Genomic DNA, 9,654 nt, shown 5'->3' with positions numbered 1-9,654 from the left:
CGCAGCACCTCCTGCTGTTCATCCTTGGGAATTAGCTCCATTCATGCGGAGCGCCCTCTGCCAGTGGTGTCCTGTCCGTCTCTCACCCTAGATTGGCATCTTGACCCATGTTGCTCCCAGCTTGCGGCATCCTCTTCAGGACAGTGCCCTCTGGCAGTGCTCACTGCTCCGGTCTCACCCCCTTCCAGGGGTTTGGTGTTATCAGAAGTCCTTCTTGTTGCCCCAGCCACAATGGCCAACCACACCCCAGAGTCTAACCCTTTTTGGCAGGGTTCTGGTGCAGTCCGTGATGGCCACTCCAAATGGCCAGGTGGAAGTGCAGGGGGGGGGGACCCAGGCCTGCCATCTACTGTGGGTCTCGACCCAGGGACCCTTTGGCGGCAGCCTTCCTGCCTGCCCTCCTTCTCTCCCTTTGTCCGTCTCTCTCCCTGGGCCGTTTCCCTTTTGGCTCCCTTGCACCAGCTAGGTCCTTTTTCTCAGGGCCCACAGCCCAACAGGTACCTGGTAGGAGTTCCGCCCGGCCCAGCCCCCTAGTCTCCTCATGCAGGAGACAGATCTTCACCCTCTGAAAGACTGCCTGCTCCCTTCCTGGGCAGCCTTTATATAGGGCCTAGCCTAGCCCTGATTGGCTGGCTGTAATACTGGCCCTGATTGGCTCTCTAACAGGCCCTCCCTGATTGGCAGCTGCCTTGTGCAGCCGCTCTGGCCTGTTGCAGCCCAATCTGGCATGGGGGTGGGGCACCGCCCCACCAGAGCTACTGATATACATGGTATATTACAGACAAGAAGACAAGCTCCATGTTCCAAGGTATTTACAATCTCATTCACAGAGATAACATCTAAAGAAATGGCAACCGACCTGGGGAAGTGGGGAAAAGGAAGCCATTATAATTTGCCATTTGGCTTCATGGGCCTTCAGATATTCATTGCTTCAGTAATACTTGTTTCACTTACTGCTTCATTTTTTTTCATTAGAGCATAACTGAGAAGTATATGATCATTTCAAATCTGAGAGTGAATTGTAAAATTATTAGCCAAGGGTGTTCTTTGCAATACATTTTGCAAAAGAGTTCTGCTAGTATAAGCCAATGAGACACATAGAACTGGTTTTATAGTCTGCCAATTAATTCCAAGGAACATATCTGGGCTGCTGAATCTTGTTTTCAGCCATTCTTCCTGCAAAGCACCTGTGGTGGGTGGAGGCTTCTTTTTAAATTTCTTTCTGTGTCATCTTCTTCCAGTTGGCTAAAGCTCAAATAAGTAGGCAGGCCCTTCTTACTTTTGAACATTAAAGCAGCTGAAAGGCGCATAGACATAATTTTAGGGCCCCCTTGTTGACAAGCATTCCTTTAACATTCATTAAATGGTCCCCTTTTTGCCTACTGTCATGCTCTCTTCTTAGGATGGCATTATGCACCTTATAAATGGCTCACATGCGTGCTATTAACTTAAGTGTACTGTGGGTGCCAAGCAACAAGTGGGCTTGAGAAGCAATCTGAATAATGTTGTGTGCCATCTTATCTCTAGAAAATTTCTCCTCTGAATTAACTGTATATTCTGCCTCATTTTTGATGTCACATTTTGACACACATTTCAAAAAACTCAGGGTGAAATTCTGCCTCATTGAAGTCAGTAGAGTCTGGATTTCACCCTCATTGTCTAAGTAGTTCGTAATTCTCATGTTCCCTGGGAATACTGCCTTTAGGAGAATTATGAAGTCCACATGGGCTATCAAAATCTAACAGAAAAGCATGAATTGCAAGCTGAAGAGATCAAGCTTTTGATAAGTTAAAACTTTGTAGTTGGGAATCATTCCTCATTAACTATCATCCCTGACAACACAACATGGTATTCCTAATTCAGCACATATCCTCTATTAGACACAACACTACATACCCTAAAACATCAGCTAATACAGATAAAGCTTTCTGGATCAGCTGTCATGCATTCTCTGGCTATTTCTGTGGGCACACACTTCATATTCACTCTCCAAAATATACTGATCACATTTCACATGTACTGTAGCTCTAGTTGTTGTTTACAATAAGTCATTCCCCCCTCTAGGGGCACCAAAACAGAACTGTGTGGAAATATTCACACTCAAAGCCTCAGCAGCAGTTTTGGGGTGTTTTGCTGATTTCACTAGAAATAAGATTGCTTCATAGCAGAAGGCACTACATGAGGCCTAAGGCTTATGGACCAATGGAAGATTTCTTCCCCCCTCCCCCCTACACATACTTCTGTGAGCCATGTATCACTAGATCCTAATATTTTGGATGGCTATTAGCGTCCCTTGGTTTTATAATCAGCCAGCAGTCTGCTCTGGGTTTCCTGGAATGGAGCTAGATCGTGGAGTGCGCTACCACTGTTATAATGTAGCCTCAATAAACAGAGAAAATGAATATACAGCTATTTGCTCATCTTAAATCCCAACTAGGGATGTTATTACAAGTTATATGTATATCTAGCATTTTGACTAATCCTTGTTACTGCCAAGAAAACACCTTAATCTGGATTACTACATGAGCAGTGGGGAAGAACGTCAAAGTGAAAAATGAAGGGAACCTGTAGGATTCAGTTGGCAAGAAGTTACACTCCTGTTATGAAAATAAAATGCAGAGAAATTTAACATGTCAGGTAATCAGTGATGGTGTTTTGAGCATTTACGAGACAATCTACATGGAGTGAGGAGTAATAAAATAGTAGAAAAGAGCTACTTGAACAATTTCCCAAATGAACTAGCGACTCCAGTACAGAAGGGATACACAAGGCCCTCTCTGTCACTTTAGCACCACATAAGCTTGTAGGGCCAAATCCTGGTCATGCTGAAGTCATGTGGCAAACCTCCCATTGATTTAATAGAGACCAAGACTTGGCGATTAATGTGGGTCTTGAGGTAAAGCTTAAGTAATGTATTAGGCCTTGTCTTTCTACACTATAGTGAATTTCAACCTTGAAGTAATATATTAACTACAGTAGCTATTAATCAGTGCCTGAAGACATTTCTGTTTCTGCAAAAATACTCTTCTTGGCTATGGCTGCAGCCCTTAGCATAAATTATATGGTACATCATTGATCATATTTCTCCTTCCCAGAATATTGTTGCATTTCTGAATACAGATCCTAATAAGGTCTGTATTTTTAAATCTCTAGTTGAAGATTAAAACACTTTATATCTTCAAAGAGAATTACAAAAAATAACCAAACTATGAACTCCCCAGAGCAGGAATCATGCCTTCCATGTTTAGTGGCTGGCACATTGTGTAAACTACTGTAAATAAATACATAATAGCTAAGTGCTTAAATCTGGGCAGAGGGGGAACATATTGGAGGTTCTCACTGATTTTCATTTTTAATCTACAAGATTAGAAAATAGCATTACGTAAATGATTTTTATGGTGGGCCATCCCAAAATCTTGACATCACATGTGGCTGTGGATGCCGTAGCAACTGCTGCTGTGTTGTCAAGGCAACAGCCTTGTGCTCAGCAGGCAAAACCAATGAGGATTAAGCATTGCTATATTCTAGCTAAGCCTCTGTGACCTTATCAGAGAGCAACAAGATCTGTCTGTTCTTTACCGTGCAGGTGTCCGTTTAGTAGGGAGGGAGATATGCACAGATATTCTCTCACAAAGTACCTGATTTAAATGTCAGACCTGGACTATTCAAACTAGTGAATGCATTTTCTAGTTAGATGGATTAAAGGGCTCAATTTTTGTAAGTAACTTTTGTTTTTTAAATGCTACTGTATTACCATTATGGAAGAAACCAGAGAGAAATGAAATGTACGGGACCCTGTACAATGGAATTTGTTTAGAACTTTGGTATGTAAGTGAAATATTTTTCTGGGATAATTTTGTATTTAAGACAAAACTCAGACAAGTAAGTGTCTCATTGCACAAAATAATATTAATTTGTTAGTTTGCATAGCAAGAAACAATGCTGATAGGCAGAACATGAAATGCAGTAGAGTTGATTATTACTGCTTTTTAGTATGGTACCCTTTTCATTCTTAAGAGTTAATTGCAACAGACAAAATACTGAAGTAAGTTTGTGTAGCAACATAGGTATATCTTAGTTCATTTCAGTATTTAGAGAGCTATATTTCTAGTAAGAAGAATTAAAATACAAGTGGAACCAATGGGGAGAGGACAAAAATGCTGAATGTTTTTTCTGCAAGGTGGGTGAGGTAGAAGGAGGGGAAAGTTTGGATAAAGTGCCACCAACACTTTAATATTGTCTCAATTTCTCTTCACAGTGTTTTATTTTTGTTTCTAAGGCACCATAAAAAGCTCCTTTTTGGCTGAAGTTTCAGAATGCTGAACAACTGAATTTTACTTTGTTGGAGTCTCTGTAGTTGATTATGGTTTCTTGTTGTGCTTTACTGTAAGTCACAACACTAAAGATTATTTAGGTTCTTTACATATTACTCCCTAGGTGATATGTGTTAACGTAGACTCATTCATACTAGCAGTTTTACCCATCTTATTTCAATCTCTCATGTATTCTAAAATGCCTCTTCCCTCAGCAGGCATCAGTAACAAGTTATCTGTAGGTTTGCCAAGTGTACTTTTATTGGTTATGTGATACACTAACAATCCTATCCTTTTGATATTATCATGTGTCTGATGTAGATGGTGGGAAAACGAACATGCGATCCAGCCTCATAACTGATTGTGGCAATAACATTATGTGATTTCCCTTCTAGGTATTTTTTCCCCCTTCACTGAGTTTAATTTAAATTTGCACTAGCCAAACTTATCTTGGATAATTCTTTCTTTTTTAAATCTTATTTTTCTGATGGATTTTTGGCAAGTTTTGATGCTTCTGTTCTTGCATTTCATATGTTGTCTTTTGCAGTGACTACAATGCTTTTCTTTTGCTGCCCTTTTCACATTTGACTGTCTTGTAAAAATAGCTTCTTTAGTTACACCAAGATTCTGATTATCATATATACCAGGCATGACCAAATTTATTGATCCTCTGAGCTGCATACAACTATCTTAAGAAGTTTGAGAGCTGGGGCGCACCTGCTGGGGCTCAGGGCTTCAGCTCTGCTCCTGCTGAAGCCCCAAGCCCTGGCAGGTGCACCCCATGGGTCTGAATCACCAAGACTCCCCCTTCCCCACTGGAAAGAAGCCCTTACCCCATCACCCCGCTGAAAGGCAGAGGTCCTGAGCTTTCTCCCCACCCCCATCTGGTAGGTGGAGAATGCGGGGACAAGGCTCATGAGCTCCATTTTAAAGGTAAAAGAGCTGCATGTGGCTCATGACCCATGATTTGGTCACCCCTGAAATATACTGTACTGGACCAAAATGAGAAGTCTTTACTATGCAGTGCTATTTTTGACAATTGCTTGAAATTTAAAATTGAAATTCTGGTTTCACAAATTGATTTCTAAGGCAGTTGCCATCGTCATAGATAACATTTCAGATCAAACCCTTGGGGAAACAAACCAAAGGTGAAAGTGGTTGGGAGATTTTAGGCCACTTAAGTGACTAAGGAACAGTGTCCCCAAAAGGACATCATTGTCCCTAATCTCTTTAAAGTGTAGGGATGTTAAGCTTCAAGAGGTGAGAACCTATGTAATGCTGAACATCATCTAAGTATCACAGCTGTTGAACTCCATAAATCTGTGGATTAAGTCCTTGAGAAAAGTCCAGTATGATCTGAGTATACTTAGAAGCACAGATGCTCTGAGATTCCAAATGAATGGGTCAAGAAATGTGATGTCCTTTCCTTATTTTCAATTTTTAATTTTCTCTTATTTTCAAATCACTCTCATATCAGCCATGTGATGTATACAGAATTAAAAGAGAGGAAAGTAACGTAATTAATGCTAATCTACATGGATTTATCGAAAAACAATCCTGACAAAATAACTTTCTTTTTTTATGAGATTACAAGTTTGATTTTGTAAAAGTAATAGTGCTGATGTAACATACGTAGACTTCTGTAAGGCTGTTATGGTACTGCATCACGTTTTGATTTAAAAAAAAACCTAGAACAATATGAAATTAATATGACACGTTAAATGGATTAAAAGATGGCTCACTGATAGGTCTCAAAATGTAATTGTAAACAGGGAATCATTATGGAGTGGGTGTGTTTCCAGTGAGATTCCACAAGGATCAGTTCTTGGTCCTATTCTATTCAACATTTTTATTAAAAAGAAAAGGAGTACTGGTGGCACCTTAGAGACTAACCAATTTATTTGAGCATGAGCTTTCGTGAGCTACAGCTCACTTCATCGGATGAAGTGAGCTGTAGCTCACGAAAGCTCATGCTCAAATAAATTGGTTAGTCTCTAAGGTGCCACCAGTACTCCTTTTCTTTTTGCGAATACAGACTAACACGGCTATTACTCTGAAACCTAACATTTTTATTGATGACCTGGAAGAATATATAAAATCATCACTGATAGTTTGCAGATGACACACAAATTGGGGGAGCAGCAAATAGTGAAAAGGACAGGGCACTGATACTAAATGATTCAGAAAGCTCTGTATGCAGGGCACAAGCTAACTATGCATTTTCATATATTTTTAATATGTATATATCTAGGAACAAACCATGCTTACAGGACAGTGACTCAAAGAAATTTGGGGTTCATGGTGGATACTCTGTTGGACATAACCTCCCATGCGATGCTGTAGCCAAAAGCCTAATGTGATCCTGGGATGCATGGACAGGTGAATTTTGAGTAGGAATTTTACCTCTCTATTTAGCACTGGTGCAAATACTGCTGGAATAGTCTGTCCAGTTGTGGCGTGCTCAGAAAGGTGTTGATAAATTGGAGGGTGTTTAGAGAAGAGCCACAAGAATGACTGAAGGATTAGAAAACATGCCTTTATAGTGAAAGACTCAAGGAGCTCACTCTATTTAGCTTAACACAGAGAAAGTTAAGGGGTGACTTGATTTACAGTTTACAAAGTACCTACATGAGAAACAAATGGGCTCTTCAATCTAGCAGGGAAAAGTATATGATCCAGTGGCTGAAAGATGAAGCTAAACATATTCAGACGGAGAAGAAGTTGTATATTTTTAACAGTGAGAGTAATTAACCATTGGAACACCTTATAAAGGATTGTGATGGATTCTCCATCATTGCAATTTGTAAATGAAGCTTGTATGTTTTTCTAAAAGTTATGCTGTAGGAATAATTTTAGGGAAGTTCTATGGCCTGTGTTATACAGGAGGTCCGACTAGATGGGCACCGTGGTTCCCTTCTGGCCTTGGAATCTATGATTTTATCCTCTCTTGCTGCTATTAGTTCCCACTGCCTTTGGTTGTTTTAGAAGCAGTGCTACCAGCCAGGACAGACAAGAGGCACAGCTTTCAGCAGGGTGGATTTTTCTACCTTTTTTTTTTTTCTTTTCTTTCCTCCTTATATCTATCTTTCTCCCTATTTTTTGTATACATATTTTTGTATCTGTATTTGTATTCTCTGTATCCTTTTTGCTCCTTTTTTTTAAAATCCAGCAGTTTTGTCTTTTTCTTAAGTAGCCTTGATTCAATAAGCAACTCGATTTTGATTTTATTTTGAATGTGAAGCTCACTGGTATGTATGAGCTTGCTCAAGCCATGAATTCTTTCAGGGGGGAGGTTAAATAGTATTTCTTCCTTTCGCATCTTTTCCCAAATAGCTTTTATGGCTATGGTTCACAATTACAAAAGTCTTTCATCAAGGACACTTAATTTAGTGAGTCAAAATCAGAACTGAGACTAATTAAGCCTAATCTGCCTACTTTTATGCCAATGTAAATCAGGAGTAGTCAGTGGAAGTAATGTGCTGTAAAAACAGTGCAAGTGGAATCAGAATTGAACAGAAACAAGTCTAAATGAGCCTGATTTCCCCCTCCACCCCCCCGTTTTCCACCTTGTGTACACATTTACATTTATATAAACTTTGCCAAATCAGGATGGTAGTACTTTGAATAGAGTTTGAATAGGTGTTAATGACTATACAAGATGCAAGTCAATGAACAACCAGGCCCTGTGTATTGGTATAACTTAAATGGTGAGAGACCAGCATTTAAGAGAAGCGTGTAGCTTGAAAAGCAGCTAACAGGAGTGTACAAGAATCTGTAAGTTAAAGTAGACTTCTACCTACTTTAATTTACTTATGGTTATGTCTTCTTCTAATTCCTTCTCATATAAATTACATCAATTTAGATTTCCTTATACTCACTTCCATGTATTGTGACTAGATAGCAAGTGAAAAATCAGGACAGGGTGGGGGGTAATAAGTGCCTGTATAAGACAAAGCCCTGAATATCTGGACTGTCCCTATAAAAATCGGGATATCTGGTCACCCTACTTCTATGTCAGTAAGTAGTTTAAGGGTCTCTGAGCAAAAGGACATCTCACAACACATTACACATCACCTGAATTTGGCACCCCTTTCAGTTCTATTTGCATAGACTTATAAGCAAAACTGTACTCCAAATTTTTTGCTTTGCAAATTAACTTTAGAGTTATATTTTGGTTTACCTGTTTCTCATAAGGGCATTTTGGTAACTAAACTTTGCTCTGTGAACAAGGATTGAGCTTTGTGGCAAATAGATTCCACAGGTTTGTGTGTCTTCTCTAGCCACAAGACTTGGAATTTTTGGTGGCTAGAACCCTATCAATCTTTATAGGTGTCATTTATTTATATAGGACCACAAGTGCACATATTGTGTTTTTTTTAATTATATAACAACACGGTCACTAATCTATTTTATATGGAAGGCAGATACACAGTGATGTGCAGCAGTACAAAACACTAAAAGTACCTTTAGCCAAAAGCCTCTGTTTTCTGCAAATTACACAAAACATTTTATTTTTCTGTCATGAAACACATGGCTATTTAGTTTACTTTGAATTTTGAAAAGTGTATTTACATCTAAGTTTTTCATATTCTTTAGCATCCTCTTCTGTGCATATTTTATGCTTATTTGACCCTTTAATGTTGTTAATATTAATTTAAAAAAAAAACCACAGCATTGTGGTTTGAGTTTATTTTTAAAAAGGTAGAAAAGAGTCTGTGCATATGTAGTTTTTATACAAATGTATATAATTTGCAAATCTATCCTTGATTTACACAGTAATTTAAATATATTAGCTGTGACACTAGAAGCTAAACTTGCAATTACAAGGCTGTAGCAAAATGTTATAGAGAGCCCATCTCTTTCCTAAATTCAAATGTTTTTGCAGAAGCAGTAAGTAATCAAATGTTAGGTTTATTTTACTATAAAGCTTTCTGTGGCTTAGTTGGTCATTTAAACTATCGCTCACCCTTCTGGAAACAGCTGCCTTTGAACTATTTGTTTATGAGCCTTGTTCTCCTTCTTAAAATCAGATCAAACTCTGACATGCAGCAGCTGCTGCTGCTGCTAAGTATGCAAGGTTCTTAGAGTAGATTGTGTGTCAGCTTCAACTGGACTGAGAAGTTAAAGCGTTGCTTGTCATTCTGGCAAAGAGAACCTTGAACGACCTGACTGACTGTAGCTGAAAAATCCTTACCCAAACTCTCTCCTCAGTGAGCTGTAGCTCACGAAAGCTCATGCTCAAATAAATTGGTTAGTCTCTAAGGTGCCACAAGTACTCCTTTTCTTTTTGCGAATACAGACTAACACGGCTGTTACTCTGAAACCAGTCATTACAGTCCTC

General features: G+C 39.2%; 1 protein-coding gene across 8 annotated transcripts in view; it reads left to right on the top strand.

Moving 5' to 3' along the window:
• The first annotated feature begins 3,555 nt into the window (after positions 1-3,555).
• The window catches only part of PRLR (prolactin receptor), a 225,285-nt gene continuing 219,186 nt past the window's right edge, over positions 3,556-9,654 (top strand). For 5 of the 8 annotated variants that reach the window (XM_074952469.1, XM_074952464.1, XM_074952463.1 and 2 more), the window contains exon 1: positions 3,556-3,717. The gene's annotated coding sequence lies outside the window, so the exon portion shown is untranslated. Of the gene's footprint in view, positions 3,825-6,564; positions 6,693-9,654 lie in introns of all 8 variants that reach the window. The other 3 variants (XM_074952465.1, XM_074952459.1, XM_074952460.1) reach the window with 2 other exon arrangements.

The sequence above is a fragment of the Natator depressus genome, chromosome 5, assembly GCF_965152275.1.
Source record: "Natator depressus isolate rNatDep1 chromosome 5, rNatDep2.hap1, whole genome shotgun sequence".
Lineage (NCBI taxonomy): Eukaryota > Metazoa > Chordata > Testudines > Cheloniidae > Natator > Natator depressus.
The sequence above is the reverse complement of the archived record's forward strand: the minus strand, read 5'-3'. Positions and strand labels throughout refer to the sequence as shown.